Genomic DNA, 18,280 nt, shown 5'->3' on the forward strand with positions numbered 1-18,280 from the left:
ATGGATTTCCAAAATAAAATATTAGCATTTTCCTTACTACTAAAAGCCAAATGTGGGTAAGGCATGGTAGTTAAGGTAGGCTAGACAATTTGTTCAGCTGACTTACCTTAATAACAAGAATAAGAGTCTGCAGCTAGGCTGGCAGCTCTGTGAGGCTGTATTTAGGCACAGGGGTGTTGATGTTTAGCACGTATGATGTTTACCATGTTCACCATTTGCTAATTAGCATTAAACAGAAAGTACAGCCAAAGCTGATTGGAATATCATTAGTATTTAGACATAAACAGAAGTACAAGAAGGACAAGTTCATTTTCACCTATTTATGGTGCCAAATGAAAAATCAGCTAAAGTTTTTATAATTCATCCTAAGGGAACCATTAGTGCCTGTACAAATTTACATCCCATTCTGTAGCTGTTGAGACATTTCTCTCAAAACCACACAGGTCAACCTCAAGAAAAGTCTGGAGATCTTCACAGTCATTAGGATTCGTCCTCTGGGGAGCATGAAAGTCTTTACAAAATCTGATGAACATCCATTCAATAGTTGTTGAGATATTTCAGTCAGGAAAGAAGTGGTGAACCAAGTGATATTTCTATTTGCAGCTAGCATGGCTAAAAAGCATGAGGGAATTGTTCAGGAGAATTTCATTCTTCCAAGGAAGAATGAAATTCTGTGTATGTGGAGAAAAATCATTAAGTATCTTCTGGTGTAAATGGGGCCTATAAATGAAGAAGTGTTTTAAGTCTCGAACTGACTGAGACAGCTATTAAGCAAAACTAAGGACCACTAAATATTTGACGGCTTTCCTTTCAAATGCTGGATGTAAGTGTGCTCAGATAACACATTACACTCTCTCCACATGTAACTGTTAAAGTCAACAAAAAGCACATTGATTTTCCTTGAGGCTACTGACCTTCCCTCTTAAGGAATGTCAGGACCTTTGCCATTTGAACTCTCTGACACCCTTGTTTTCAAGTCCACATTTCAATACACGCTTTTTTTTTTAATCGTTCTCAAACTTCTCCAAGGTTAAAGGATTGAAAGAATAGGCTTTCTCTCATAATGACAACCAAAGTATACCAGTGCTAATGACAAAATATCAGCCATTATCTCCACAGAGACATCACGGGTTGTTTCAACAAGAATGGGATTACATACTCTCTGAATCTCTGTAGGAGATTTGCTGACCACAAGACCCAAAGCCAGTTTAATGTCCCCTCCAGTGAGAGCTGTTATCCTCTCCTCGTGAACATATATTTTGGTTATGTCTCTTAATGTGTGCTGGGGTTGGTGCTGGTCAGGAAATCTCCTGCAGTTTAGAGGATTAGAAGCTACAAAGTGCCGCTGGTGGAAAGAAAGAGCTAGCCTTTTTGAGTGATACAAGTGAATTAAGAGATTAAGATGGTTTAAAAAGACTGATTACAAAACCATAGGGGTTTAGGAATGGAGAGACAAACCTTGAGATGGGATAAATCCCTTGTACTTTTCTCTTACACGCTAGCTGTTATGGAGCCAAAACCAACAATCAATCCACCAAAACCTTTTGAATTGAAGCGAGTCTGTAGATTTAGCACTGTTCAACGGGACAGACAGAAACACAGAAATGATGTGATTGAGATTGGAATCAACACTTATTTGTATTTTAGGCCTTTCTATTCATTATCAAGGTTGTAATGCTAGCAATGGGTCAAAGCAGAGTATGAGCTACTAACTGCAACGGTTGCAATTATTTTCTTAGCCATGCTAGCAGCATGACGTTGTCAGTGGCAATGCCAATCTGTCGGTTCATTGGTCCAGCAGTTTGGTCTAGGCAGTAATATATCTCAACAACTATTGTACGGATTGCTATGAAATTTTGTACAGATATTCACGAGCCCCAGGGGATGACTCCTACATGCCCAGACTTCTCCTTTAGTATCACTTTTAGGGGCACAGTTTTGGTAAGCCATCAACTTTTATCTAGCCTCTAGGATTAGTTGGTCAAAATTCAAATCTGCCCAATACTTTATAACCAAATACCATCAAAAGTGATGACAGTCTTGTTATCAATAGACTTCTCATCTGTCCAATTGACAATTGACAAATAATCAATCAGGGGTTTGAAAAGTGTGAATCTTCTCTGTTACGATGCTGACATACAACGCAGACAGCTAGTGAAATCTACATGCTCTTAAATTCAGATCATACTGTGCAAATTGTGCAAGTTACTAGGTTTAACTGAAGGGATATAATTATCTCCAAAATCTAAATTAATCCACATCACAAAATTGAATTCTGTTGCTCTGAACCAAATTAAGAGAGGATATACTGTATGTGGGTGTGCTTTGAATAGACTCTAATAAATCCAACACATGGTGCTGGGATCTTCAAGTGGCAGCTGAAACATCCTCTTCTCAAAGTAAACAACAACTTTTCATCAGTTCCCATTCATAGCCACATTCCCACTCTGAAACACTGTTAATAGGAAGAGCAACAGTAAACTTTAGCCAAAGCTATACTGCCAGAGATTATTCTGGAACGAATCGATCCAAAAGTAGCCTGCCAGGCGGTGCAACTGTGTCCTAGGAAAGTGTTGAGGAGAAGACGAACAAACAGAATGAATAAGAAAATGGAAAAAAAAAATGGAGAATAGATAGGGGGGAGATAGAAAGTGCTGGCCACTGCAAAGTCTCCAAACAAAGAGGATATGTGAGGCGTGTACCTCAAGCCTTTTTCCCTTACAAGAAGAGCCAGTAAGCACTTTTCTCTGCGCTGAAAAGCTAGCTCTCGCTCTTCGTGTCACATCAGCAGTTTTTTAGCGAAGCTCACAAGCACCATATCCAGGTGAGGGGTGTATGTTGAGGATTTCTTCCTTTCCCCTATCAGTCTCTTTCGCTCTTACACTTTTCTTCCTCACCCCTCCCCCGACTCTCTGTTTCTCTCATCCTGTGCCAGTATGTCTCTCCCTCGTTCTCTCCCTCTCCTTCTTGCACTTTACAATTCTCTTTCTGTCTCCCTCAAGATGTTTCAAAGCCCATATCACTCCTTTCAGTCTCTTCATCTTCCCTTTTTTCAATCTCTTTTTCCCAAACTCCACTTATTCCACACTGTGTGCATATGTGTGACTGGATTCCTTTACATTTGGAGTCTACATTTGCTCTTTGTCCTCTCATGTTGTCCAATCAGCAACTGAAAAAGAAAGAAAAAATTGGTGGCATGTGAACATGTATGCTTTGGGCACTCCTCAGATTTTAGTTATCTATGATGTTGGATACCATCATTTATATGGCTAGCATCTAAAGACTGTGGTATCCAAAACAGTTCTCGTTCAGAGAATGACTAAATATTGTATGGTTTTAGATTTTGATTTTAATGATGCATATTCTTATCATTTGCTTTTTGCAACCCTCTTTTCAGCATTTAATGGGTAATCACATTGTGGAAATCTTGTTTACTGATGAAGGACAAACAGAATATGTGCAAATGACTTTAAGCGCACACTTAGACAAACACACACAAACTGGAGGCAGGCAAATGGGCACAGGCACATGGGCACAGACACACACACACGCACACATGCAAGGGTCCCTGGGTGGTTGAATAGCAGAGCTATTCATGCGACTGGAACACCCCCGACTGTGAACACCACTTTGCCTAGAAAGTGAAGCTGGGGCACAAATCACATTTTCTGCACAATTAAAGCAGGGTTGCGGCTAAGTGTATCAGAGCCTTGCTCTCTGCAGGAGCCCAGGGAGTCAGCAGGCCCGTCCCCTCTCCCCCCATAATGGCAATGTGATGAAGATGGTTTCTCTGTAATTAGTTTCTGAAAGTTCTCGTTCAGTGAGTGAGGCCACAGACCAAGCGGCAGAGAAAAGGCCACTTTGTTCTGCAACCCTGCACTTACAGCACTGGCTGTCTTTGAAAGGAGTTTGATGACGAATCGTATTGGACATTTGTGTCTGTAAAATTGTATCAAAGAAAGAATAACACTTGCACTTTTTACACAGTGTTCAGTACTATCCCTTAATAAGAAAATCGGTACACTTGTAACTTGTTCATTTTGTGGTGGGCTTTATGTAATACAGGAAAAGGCCCCACAGAAATAAACTCCTAAGTAATAAAAGACTTGAAGCTTCCCATTTCAGTGAAGAGAAACATAAACTGTGAATACTGACTCACCTAAGTTGTTGCATTAAAGAGCGTTGCATTCATGTCTGCACAATATCATATTTTCAGGGTTGGCATGGTCTGTGGTGGTAGAATAGTGGGGACCAATGTGTTGTCTTTTCATGGGGCCCAAAACCCTTTGCGACATCCCTGCTTGAAGCAATACAGTCCAACATAGTTTGGTCATATTACCATATTACCCCTACTTCTATTGTTACGATGGTCCTATAAGCAGAGACTAATTGTGAATTCAAAGAGTGATTTAACACACATGCAAGTCAAAATTTGGTGTAGGCTCTGTCTGTGAGCTAAAGAGCAATCATAGGGAAGAAACCTATAATAGTCAGCGAAATAACCCTGTTTCCTTTATCATAACAGCTCTGGTTTCTAAAACACGTCTGATGGTGGTGAGTGGATATTTGTCAGGAGCCGGAGAGAGTGAGATAAAGGAGCACATGATGGCACTATGATTAGTGTTTGTCTCCCATGTGGGTCAGACAGACAGTGCAGACTGTTTTGAGTTTGCATGATTTGGTGATGTTAACCAAATGGATGATGCTTCTTCAGCGTTATACCTTGTTTTTGATGATGAAGCTACATATCTCTTTAAAAAGATTCCTGAATTAAAGTGTATGAGTAGCAGAACAACTCAGGAGCAGCGTAGTCCTCTCAATGTAAATTACACTAAGCTATATTTTCATTAGTGTTGACAAGTTCACATATTGGAGGTTATGCTGACCTGACAAAAATCCAGAGTCATTTTACGGGTTTCTTTTGCCTTAACTATGTGACAGCAGACAGAGAAGGACATGCAAAGTTTGGGTTTGCAATATACTAATACCACTAATGATGTTATGTTCCCAAACATTCCTCATACGAATGAAGGAAACTGAGCCGTTCTTTTTATCGCCCAAATTTGCACTGCCGGCCTTTGTTTCTTAGTTCTTGTTGCCAGAACTAAGGTGCCTTGCCTTCACCAGGGCAAGGGATGCCAAATTCAAAAATGAAGCAGCATTTCAGTCAGTCAGTCAGTCAGTCAGGGACAGACATTTGCGTTTATATTGCAGGCCCCATTGCTGCAGTTCAGCCAAAAAGAAAAAAGAATGATATGGTAGAGCAGAAGAGCAGAGTCAGTAGATTTGGTTCCCCTCAAAGAGCCATAACTCCCATCACTAAATGCTACAAATGTGCATCATTATTACCTATATTCAGTTCAGTTCAAATGACGTTAATTCTTTTGCTGATTTTGCAGAAAACATTTCTTAGCAGACAAGTTAAAAGAGAGACTCATTAAACTTCAGACAACACACTCAGATGAACACAGTCACTCAACATGTGCTGCTAGCGGTTGTGGTGCCAGTGCCACCAGCTGCTTGATGAAGGTCCCAAGTTGCCAACTGGCTGATAAAGGGCCAGTGAAGCTATCACCAACAATGTGCATGATCAGTGTGAGTTACCAAGATGATTAAAGTAGCAGCTCTCTTTGTAAGTGAGCATAGATGATGTTTTCAGTCTGATTTAAGAAGCTGGATGACTGATCTGATTGTTGGAGAAACAATTACAGTACAACATTTTTTTGGGGAAGCTATAAAGTACTGTGTCTGTTTGGGAGCAAAATAATCTGTGATCTGTATTTATTGCCAGCGTGTTGCAGGTGAATGCTTGGAACCCAACTGAGGAGGCAGCTGATAGCAAGTCATTATCATCTTCATTGTGTCTACACAGTACACAGAAACACTGAAACTGAAGCACAGCAAACTCACCATAATTTATATTTGTGTTTATACAGCTGACTGAATCTTCTGGCAAAGACAGAGACGGGAATGTTATAGGTCTAACTGGTGACAGTCTTTTAAGGCAGAGGCATATGGTAGGATTCTGCAGTTTTAAAAGGTTATTATGATGGTTTGAAGGTGCGGCATAGCTGGTAGCAGAAGCAGGGCATGCAGGGGAAACATGATTATTTGAGCCTCTTTGCAAAAGTTTTAGATTGAAGTAGATGATTTGGGAAAATAATAACAGGTGATTGGCAAGAGGGAGGTGCCCTTTGAATTTTAACTGGCAAAGAGTGAAGCAGGAAAATTTACAGGAAGAAGCCAAGAGGTGTAGCTTAACTGATTAGAGAATGAAAGAGTGTGTACAAAAGATTTAAGAATGAGGTCTTCCTGATTGAACTCCATGAAGTGATGCTGTCTTATATTGTAATACCCCATAGGCAACAAGCCCAGTGGAATCAATAGAAGACTGGTTTATTCCGATCCCATATGCCAAGCAGACAGTCATTACTTAATTTAGCTTGTTTCCTGAGCAAGATCAATATGATTATGTTGATCTTTAAAGTTAAGTTGCCCAGGAACTGATCTTGGATTGTTTATGGGACATAAAGTATCCATAAAACCACTTTGATTTTAAAATAGGATACAAGAGAGATAAAAGAGGAGGGAGGAACATTTTAGAAAGAATCTTACAGGAACACAAAGAAGGACATTTAAAAAAGAAATCATTTCAACACGTTTTGCAGCTATAATGGATACTTAAGTTACAATATGTCCCTGTGATGAAACGTGGGTTTGTGTGAGAGGTAAAAATACCACCAAGAATGCATCGTCGAAAGCTGCAGCGATATATGCTTGAGTCCAATTTGGTTCTCAATATGACATCTGTGAAGGGAGAGATTAGAGCATGAATCACAAATACTTCCTGCTGCCGCCTGGGATAGCCCTGAGGAAAATGCATGTGACCCAAGCATGAGGAATTCTCAGGAGCTGTCAGCCGAGATCAAACTCATTTGCGGACCACAAGCTTCGGCGTGCAAACCCGCTGCTAACATGGACACGACGTCTGAGATTGGATTGTTGCTCCCTCTTCTCGTTTTCTTATCCTCTCAGTATAGATTTAGAATTCACAATTATAAAAGCAATAACAAAAAAATAAATTAAAAAACTCCTATGCCAATTATAAAACTCCAAGCACGTTTTTACATGTAGTTGTGGTGTTGGAAGAGATGACTAAATAAGGTACAAAATAGTGTACGTTTCTTCCTGTTTATAATTAGGTTATTGTTGTGTTTTGCCACTATGCCCTCATTAAGAACATTCAAAGAATAATGCAACAAAGTGGCCAGGTCTTTATTCTCCTCTGTTAGGATGGCCTCAACGTTTATTTAAACCTCACCTCTTCTACCCTATTAGCTGCAACCCCAGTGACCTAAGACACAAATAGGTATGCACACATACCTCTTTTGTCCTCAAGGACAAGCAAAAAAGAAAATAAAATCACTGGACTGTTTGAATTTACATACAGCATATGCGTGTTTATGCCTTATAGGTCCACTTGGTCTCTGTGGATGTGTTTGCATGGTACTACCATACGCTTTCATGCACCACAGGGAGGCTGTAGTTTCTAACCTCTTTACTTTTTAATATTCTCTCATCTCTACCGAGCTAAATCATGTCCTGTATCCACCTATTCCGAGCGCAAACAGCAGCTACAAGGCAGAGTCTGCCCGGAGAGGATACACAACATGCAGCCATGATGGACGGTGTCATAAAGTTGTGACCGAGGCCGTTCTTTTCTGTAACTAGGCCCGGAGTGGAGAGGGATGGGAGAATGTATGTGACTTGTGAAACCAAGATGGCCACACCTTGAGAGAGATGGAGAGTGGCGGCAGAGTGGACCTGGTAGAGCCTGCGGGTTTGGTGATAATCTCAGCACACACTGAGCCCAGAGCTCGGAGCTGGTTGCCCTCGGTTTGAGCTGCTGCTGTGCCTGTCACGTTTCTGCCACCTCCCAGCAGAAATAACCAGCGCTGGCAGAGCTGGTGGCCGGATGCAAGGAGGTGCCAGTGGCTATAACAGCAGATATATCGCTTATGAGATCAGATGTCTGCAGGGCTAGAGGAGCCATAAGAGACTGTGAATGAGAGAGAGAGAGAGAGATACAGCATTCACATCAGGAGGAAATTGCTTTGCTGCCACCAGCCCTTTGGTGGTAAACACAGCGAGTTAGTGTGTGTGGCAGAGAGTGGGTATAATTGTCTCGACATGGACATTGTTTCGATGGACAGAGGGAGTGAGGAGTGAGAAAGGGAGAAAGTGTGTGGGGGGGGGGGGGGGGGGGGGGGGGGGAGTAAGGGGTGGCTGTGAAGTATGGATTCAGGAAATTGGCATGGCGTTCACACAGTGCCTGGGTAAAAGTGGCTCAACGGCACGGGGAGAAAATTGTTTATGAAGCTTTCCATCCCCGAATCTAAACTGAACAGCGAGGGGTGGGAGGGGAAGGGAGGAAGGAGCGGATGGGAGAGAAAGAGAGAAAATTGGATGGGAAAGTGTCTTGGGGAGAAGGAGTTGAATAAGAAGGCAGCAAGTGGAATATATGGATTAGAAATCAGATATAGCCAAGAATGGACTGTGAATTTACTGCAGCCTATGGGCTAAAAACTACACTAACACAGGACTATTTTTTTTTCCTCCTCCTCTTTCTCACTTCAGAACCTATGGTTATGCACATAACGTTATACACTCTCATAATAATTACTACTATAATTCACAAGCTCAACCATTCAGGCTGAATTTATGGCACAATCATTTACGGTTACATAAAATGACATTGTATAAAAATGCAATTGTGCAGTATAGGATCCATTTTGCAATGTGAGAGCCACATTACCTTGGTGACAAACATAATGCTTCTCCGTGGCATTGAGCCTGGCTGATAAACTGGAACTAAAGCAGATGATATCACATTCAAGCAGGGAAAAAAAAAAATCATGAAATATTCAGTGTTAATGAGTGTGCACTGATGACATTATATATGGCATTATATTTATAGACTGGAGAACATGATGTATTTATTATACATATATATTTAAATCACAAACTGCAGGATTCCCCACTGACCAAATCCTTCAACATGTACTTGAATATGGACACTTTTTACAATTTGTCACTGTAAAAGTAAATTACTGCACACTACCAATATACATAATATAGGAACAAAATGACCTCATGTTACCTTTTTACAGCAAATATTTAGTTTTTAAGTCGACATACTCATACTCATATAATCTGAATCATATAATCAGAATTTTCTGAAAGTCGTTTTCGCAAATTAGGATTTTTAGACTGAACGCTTTAGGTTGAAGACCTTGGCCCCAACACACAGAGGTTGATTTGTTAATTTCCACATGTCCACATGTGCAGCCACAATGGTGATGGATTTGATCTGAAACAGATGTGTCACCCTTCATCAATCAAGTCCTCATAGAGAAGATACCCTGGCATACCGCTGCATGTGTACTTGTGCATGCATCCACTTTCTTTTTCCTCCCCTCACTCTTCCATCAGCAGACAGTAAAAACACAAACTGCTATGCCAGCTTTAACTGTCTTGGAGGGATCCGGCTAACCAGCCTTAGCAGTGACTGTGCCGGGTTCCCCTTTAGCTGTGGCACTGGGCCGTGGGGGCTGTGGGGAGATAATCCTGGGCACTGCTGAGTGGAGCAGGCATCAGACACATAGGGAGGAGTGGATTACCCCGACTGGTAGAGATAGCAACAAGCTGGAGGGGTGGGCGGGGGGGACTCTGGCCCAGATAAGAGTGAAGGAAAAGAAGCCGGGCTATAGGAGGGGATAAGACAGGGGAAGAGGAGGAGTCCAGTATTGAGGTGGTAAGCAGAAAGTGGGAGATGAGGATCTGGTGAATAGACCCTGTGGAGGAGGAATGGATTTAGTGAGATGTAGCATTTTTCTGTGCATTTTGTCTTCATCCTTATTTCCAATGCTGAATATAAATTATAAAAAAGTAATCGCTAAGTTTTTACAACTTGACCTAAAACATTTTTGTCTTTTTTCCCACTAGCCGTACTAACTCTAGCAATATTTGTTATAATAATAACAATAATGTGAATTCTAAAATCAAGCACAATAGCACCAGTAATAGCAGTAGCAGTAATGACAACACCATAGGCCTTCAGTTGCTAAATATTCTTTGTATCATTCACAGCAAACCAAATATCGATCATTTCAGTTCTGTGGAAATTGCAACAATGTGATCCATTGATTCACTTTGCATTACTGATGCGAAAAATTGGCCTTTAAATGGCACCTCTATTTGACAGGTATTGATATTACCAATATTACTTGTGCCACTTTTATACTTTAACTGTCTGCCTTTATTACACCTCCTCCTACATTTCTGTGATGCCCCTGCTGTTTGTTTATAATTAGTCAGTCCACTATTTTAACAGCATCATGAGCTATTCTCTTACCAGAGAGCGACACTGCAAGTGTCTCTTGAACTCTACTGACGTCAGACAAACAGAATTTAGAATTTATTCATTAAGCTATGAGTCATTGTCTATTTATCACTAATGTTACCTTCAGGCATTCAAAAGACCGAACCATAAATGATCAAATACCCCTCAAAAAGTGTGTGTAGTTGACCTAGTTTTCTGTAATTTTTCCAAAACATACTGACTGTAATTTATGAAGGTGTTGACAAAAAGCCCACTGAATGTTCATTCTGTTTTCATTTTAAAAAGATCCTGAGCCACAATGGACAATAAGGAGTTAACCTAAAACCTTCTCCCTCCTTTATACATCATTGATCTTTTCACACTAATTAAAGCATAGCCAGGACTACTTAACCAAGCTAACGAGAACAGGCAAATTCAGCCTCCCTAGCGCTGGGAGACCATGGCAATGAAGTACTCTCAACCTGCAAACAGAGATGGAAAGAGAGAGATATAGTGTATTTGTGTGTGTGTGTGTGTGTGTGTGTGTGTGTGTGTGTGTGTGTGTGTGTGTGTGTGTGTGTGTGTGTGTGTGTGTGTGTGTGTGGCAGACAGAAAAAGAGAACTGAGGATAATTAACCACAATTCAGACCCAGCAATTAAAAGTCAAAAGGACAAGCGAGTTAAAAAAAAAAAAAAAAAACCTAATGAAGAGCCATCAGATTTATTTATTTATTTGTTTATTTATTTTATTCATTTATTAGTTTGCAGTGTTATGTTGCTAAATCAAAGGAGTAGGTTGATTTTATTTTGGGAAATTCCCTGATTAGTTACTTAGTGACCTTTTTTTTTTATCCTCTGGACAGAGCCAGAATAGCCTCTTCCACTCTTTGTGCTAAGCTAAGCTAATCCTTTGTCTGTGACTGATTGGTATCAGCCTTATTAAATTCTTTGCAAGAAAGCAAATAAGCATATTTCCCAAAATGTCAAACTGTTCCTTTAAGGTTTTATTAAAAGAATATAATATAATAAAGTAAAATAAATTAGTAACTTGCAAAGGAACCTTCCAGTTGTTTGAAGAAACTGGTCGTATCAAACTTATGTTACGATGTTTGCTATGCTTTCCCGCTGGGAGTGTCCCCACATCAAAAATATGTGTGGGTTTTTAATCAGTCACCACCAGTGTTATTGCACATCTGGGCTACGGAATACTAACCGAACTACACTCACTTTAAACTATATTTATCATGGATCTATAGGCAGCTGGATGACTTTAAGTGCAGAACCTCTATATGCTCTCATCCATTACGTTATATTCAGTAATTATTAGATCAATTAGGAAAAAAAAAAAAGTGAAAGCAGAGGGGAAGCAGGGAGCAACTTACAGAAATGAAACGTAACCAGTAGCTCATCTGGTGATGCTCACCTAGGGGCATCTGCTAGCCGGGGTAAAATCCCCATACCATGAGGAGTCATGATCAATAATGCATCGGCGTGGATGTGAGGGACGCCGCTCAAAGGCATTTGCTTATCTCAGATGCCAGTTACTCCTTTCATCCCGGGGACATGCCGCGCTCGTGTGTGTGGGGGAGCGTATGTGTGTGGGGAGGTCGAGAGAATGCAGTATTTACACACTTCCCATCATGTGTTATTTATTTCACACCTTGATGTTTTCATCTATCCTGTGCCTCTGAGGAAATCAGCACTCATAAAGCAAGAACCAACACAGGATCACAGGACTTTTAAGTCACTTGTGCAACTGTCTGTGTTTCTTTTTTATCTGTCCTAGTTACAGAATCTAATTGCACTGAGCGTTTCCTTAACTTAGTGTTCAACTTTGTTCAAAGAGGTCTAATAAGAAAATAAAAGACTGGTTTTGACAACAATGAACTAGTGTGTTTTACTCTGTGGAGCAAACCAACAGGTCACTGCAGTCACTCAGCAGCCATCAACTGGCTTTGCTCTGAATAATCTGAAGTGATCGGGACACACAGTACTGACTGTGAACAGTGCTGCTGCATTAACAATGTGTCAGACACTTTTTATGTTTTTTTTTTCCCCTACAACCCCTAAAACAAATGTTTTTGTTTGTTTGTTTGTTTTTGTTATTATAACATAATGACCAGTCTAATTGCTGAGATCTGGATGTGCAGTGACATAACTAGACATATATTTACAACAGAGTCCAGGAGGGCAACCAAATGAGCAGACACACAATCTGACAGGTTGGGAACAAATTCACTGTTCTGCCATGTTATTTAGACCTAATTATTTGGAGGCAAAAATGTGATAAATACACCTGAAATGTTCATTGTAAATGTCCAGATTGTTGTATAACACAAAAACCATGTGTACTGGTCAAAGCTAGGCTCTAGGGAAATACCTTTTCGCTTTACTTTTCCAAAAGTAAACAATAAAAAATGACTTACATGATATGTTTCAACACAAAAGGTTTCAAGGCTTCAAGGTTTTTGAGAGAGGTTTTTGCAGTGTCCTTCTAGTGAAAGTAGGATAAGTATACCTCCTCCAACAAATTCTTTATGCTTATTTGTGAATCACACAGAGAAACAAATCACCTGGCCAGCTCCTGAATGAAGTAGTGGGGGAGCAATCAAAGAAGAGATGCAGAAATTCTTTCAGCTACATTTTCAATATAGTGAGAAAATCGCTACTGCGGAGATTGTGCAACTGTGTGAGTAGCTAGTGTGAGGGAAGAAAGGCATTCTGGTAGCTGTATCTGCAAAGACATTGTGAAACAATGTCTAATCACTTGTGTTTCTTATTTCCCATATAATTTATTACGCAGCTTTTCAGAAAATGTTTTGATCAAGTGTTGATTATTCAAGTGATGTAGAGCACTAGAAGACAAAACTTGTGCTACCTGACATTCATTAGTCATTACCTTCCATTTTTAATCCCATTGAGTCGGTGGGAAAAAAAATACCGTAAATTATGTGTTGGCTCACAAACACACAGGGGTTTAAGCTGATGAAAACAGTTTGAAATTGTACTTTTTGCAAAACATTCAGGATGAGTTTTTAAAAGGTTAGTATAAATCTTGGATGGTGGATTTTTCACCTGTTTTGTCTTAAGTCTATATACCAGCCTCTTGCCTTACCTAGAACTAAAAACTCATGTACCCTCCTCTGCCCTGGAGCCAGAATGTCTAAAATCTGAAGTGTCGTTGAGCAAGACATTGAACCCTGAGAACCAAAACCTTGCTTGACATCTCACCCACCACTGATGTGTGAGTAAGTGAGTGTGTGGGTGAATGTAAGGCATTATAAAGTGCTTTGTTAAGTGCTTTGCACTGCTCTCAGGCACTATATAAGTGCAGTCCATTTACCATTTACTTGGTAGGAGTGTCTACCAATCACTGTAATCTGAATGGAACTCAAGGAAAATGTTACTCATTATTTTAATCCGTCAGGTCTGGGTCGGGGCCAGAAGAGGCAATAAAGAGCCTGTAACAAACACCATCGCAGACGAGATGTACAGTATGGATCTTTTTCTTTTCTTCTTTCAAAAGAAGCATCATCACATGGACTGTTCACTGAGTGATTGATTATCCAAATATTGAACAAAAATGCGTTGTTGACAACCAGGTCAGGTTAGACTGACATTTTGCTTTGCCAGTACCTTCATGGTTTGTTGCCTATGAGCAGAACATGTCTGAGGAAAAAAATAGATCTCATTTACAGTAATAACAATAATTGCAGTCCCCAGAGATCATAAGAAGCTTTAGGGTGCAGTCAGGAATCTTGCAGCAACAGGTCACACGTGGTTGCTGGGTTAGGGGAGGAAGGGAATGTAAACAACACCCAAGATGGCGTGTGAGAAGTCCCTGGGAATGTAGTAGGTAGTCCTACTGCAAACAGTTCAACGTCTGGGCTGTAGAAACATTTCACCCTGTCTGCCCGAACCATCTGAAAGCCGTCGATGGGAACGATGAGATCTTCCTGTTGCCCTGTCTCTGTGAAACAGAGCACTAGACTCAAGGAAGTCTCTCCGATTAATCACAAGGGCCTCGAGCTCACTTTGCCCATGATGAGAGAAGAGAGATAGAGCTTATATCTCCTCTTCTCCATCAGTTTCTGTTGTCTGGACCCAGCTCTCCTCCTTCATCTCTTCATTCCTCCTCTACATCCACTGTGCATATCCTCCTCCTCCTGATTCCAAAGGGGTTATTCTGCAATGTAAGTGAGTTGCTGTGCAAATGCAAATCACTACTAGCATGAGAGGGTGCAACTTAAGTTACGAGTAAAAATATAGTATGGCTGAAGAATAAAGCTGAATGGTTGGAAAACTAAGAAAATGAGCAGGAGCAACTGCAACCAGGTGCGTGCATGCTCGGTGCACGCGTCTAAAAAGAAATTTATTTAGAATCACTGCCAAACAGATTTCTTTTGACTCATATCGTCCCTGGTCACTATCAGATATGATATTTTCTGCAGTCACAGTTATTGAGGAAAAAAATGTCACAACATAATACAAAGTACATCCAAGTCAGATTTTTGATTGTATAGGTAAAAGACAGCATACAGCATTGATTATTACCTAACCTTGTAGTTTTGGTCTTAGAGTCAATAACATTACTGTCAGTCATGTCATTTATGTGTTTATGTGTGCACCTGAGACACAAACACTCTTGTTTATTCACACATAACAATATGAAACACTGATGTTGAGCTGTATTTTTCCTTCGGGGCTCTTTTTTTTATGAACCATTTGTCTCAATATCCAGTTTCTACTTGAAATAACTTTCACTGATGTGACTTTATGTATTGTGACTTCAAAGCTAAACATTTAAAGTTGCAGCACTTTATATTTTCTAAATTTATGTAAAAGTTCTTCAGTCATTCAGAACTGATTTGACTTTTAGCCCTGACCACACATTAAAGATCCATTTCTTATATATTTCTTGTATTCATTGAAAATTATGTAATTTTTCTATACTCCTTCAACTGGTTTAAAAAAAAGAGGAAGGCAAGACACAAAGATAAAGTGTGGACAGAAATGAAAAGAGGCATGAACTCAGAAGCGAAGAAGAGAGATGACAGATAGATTTCAATAAATCATTGCACCTGTAAGCCTCCACACACGGCTGTGTGTGTACAGTTTTTAAAAAAGTGCTCGCAAATCCAACCACTGCAGTTTTGTAACTGGATCTTAACAGCCTCTTTGCTTTTTGAAAAGGTTTAGAACAGCCCTCATCTTTTAAAGGCAAAGCATCATGACTGAAATTGAATTTTCACTTAGGTGGGCTACTATCTGCATTTTATGTATCACATACATTGACATCCATGCACCAGGACTGTAGCTGTTGAAAAACCCTCCTGGCTCAGCAAAGTAGAAGCTCTTTTGGGTAATGCTCCTACTGGAGCAGTTCCCTGTGGCTCCTGCTTTTCCCCTCACCTCTCTCTGAACTGGTTAATCACATCTCTTAAAGCCAGGCCCAATGAGCCCAGCAGACAGCCTCTGGGGTCCTGCCCACAGCTCAGACAATACACACAGGCCTTCATGTTGTGTGTTACAGTGTTTGGTACATGTATGAGGTGTGTGTGTGTCTGTGTGCATCTGTGATTGTATGTGCATGTGTTGAGCTGCTGTGGACAGGACGTGGAGCTGGATGTCATATTTTGTTTGCCTTAGCCAATGGATAACCTTGCACACTGTCACACACGCATTCACACAAGCATTTACAAACGCATACACATGCACATGAATTTACTGCATCCCCTTGGCAATGTTTGGTGAATCAAAACCAAGGTCAAACAGAGTTCATTGTGCACACAAGCACCCAACGGACTCAGACAGAACTACACAAAAACACACATTTATTGCTTATTATTTTCATATTTCTATTTGGCCTAGGAGTTTGCAGCCCCTGCAGTCAAATTTCTTAGATCCTATTCAGCCACTGAGAATAGAGTTTTCTCTCTGTTAACTGTATTTGGTATTCAAAAAAAATTCATAGGGTGGAGATGGCTGTTCAATTAATGCTCACAAGCAACATAAACAAAAAGGATATAAAATATTCATGCTGCTAAAAAAGGATGGGAAGTACAGTGTAAGCAAATCAACTAACTTTATTTGCTTTTGGGCTTGCCTGTGCAAAAGTTTAGCTTGATTAGTTGTCTCTATATGAGGATTAAGTTATGTTTGGGATAAGCAAAGTTTCTGGCGTATTGAAAAATGCAGTACAGAGGAGGGGACACAATTTGTATCACAGACCTGAAAAAAATGCAAAGTTAGCAAAGTGGAAACAAAAAGAGGCTTAAAATGCTTAAAGAAAGTGAGAACAGAGAAACTTACTGAGAAAATGAGCAGCAGAGAAACACACAGAGCGAAGGAGGGTGAATGTAAAAACACTCTGATCAGCGTGGATTCGAGAACAAGCCCGGCTTGCTGGCTCAGTGTGACGTGGACCTGGGCCCAAAATCAGGCAGACAACACCTTTGAAATTCTCAATAGCTTCCTTGTGAATCAGCCGTCCCCCTTTCACGGCTGCCTGGAGCAGATAACAGGCTCAACTCTGTTAACCTCTGCCACCTAATAGACTTCTCCCCTGTCAATCACGTTTCAAAATACCAATAGAGCCCAGGAGCTCACTCATTCATTCACTCACACATATACACACAAACACGCACACACAAATACTCTACCAAACACACATGCATGCACACACTCTCACATTTGCTTCTCACTTTCTAGCATCTTCGTCTGCCTTTCACTTGTGGGTCAGCTGTCCTTGGAGCACACTCCACCTGCACTTGCATTTATTCAGTCAGAAGGACTTGGACATATACATGTGAAAGTTCTTTCAAATGTGAATTTCAGAACTTTTTCCTTCATTGAACACACCAGCAGAATACAATCTTATATAATCATAATATATTCTTTATAGAACTGTATATCCAACTGTGCTGATATCAATAGCAGAGCTAAAACCTATTTTACCCACATGTATATGTCTTTCTGGAAATATGCTCCTCTTAACATACACACCAAATGAACACAACATTTTTGGGTAAAGTCAGTTCCTTTTCTCTGGCAAGCCATAGCAATGCAGTAAAACTATGCCACTTCTGATCTATAATGGTACCATTGGTTTATATATAATGCATGCATTTCAATATCAGATTGTTATTCTCAGCGATATCAGATGTTCTGTTGTTATTCTCAGCAATTACAGGGTATCATGGTACATACAGTACCATGATTTCATGTGTCTTGATGCTATACAGCATGGTAGGATACTGTAGAAACAATAGGATGCAATAAAGGAAAAAACAACAAGAAATACATGATGCAATTAAACGCAATGCAATGTGATTTAGTAACATGATATGACATGATATGATACAATGTGATACGCCACCACTCAATATGATACAGTGCAATGGTTGATACAGTATGATACAATCTGATTATTGGTCCATAGGCCCTGCACACACAAGCAAAGTCTGCAATCTAATTTCCTTTGATTAAATGTATGCCTCCCACAGTGGAAAGCAGATCATACAATTGTGTTTTTCTCTCTCTGTGTATGTGTGTGTGTGTGTGTAGGTTTGTCACACCTCTTGGTGTTTCAAAGCGTGTGTAGTACGGTGGCTGAGAGAGCCCAGCGCACTGCAACTTAAGAAAACGTGCAAATAGACAGAACACGAGCCAATTAAGAAAACATCCACAACAATTTGACAACACATGTTCTGCGAAAACACACAACACAACCAGATAGATGAACTCACTGCAAGTAGCACAGACAAACAACTGAAGTGTTTCTAGGGGACACAAAAAAGTGATGAACTTGGCTTGGACAGTGATCTGAACTGGGAGGCTTACAGCTGATATCTGCAATAATGTCTGAATCATGTGGTCACAATGTTTAAATAAGTAAAT

This window comes from Toxotes jaculatrix, chromosome 3, assembly GCF_017976425.1.
Source record: "Toxotes jaculatrix isolate fToxJac2 chromosome 3, fToxJac2.pri, whole genome shotgun sequence".
Taxonomy (NCBI): Eukaryota; Metazoa; Chordata; class Actinopteri; family Toxotidae; genus Toxotes; species Toxotes jaculatrix.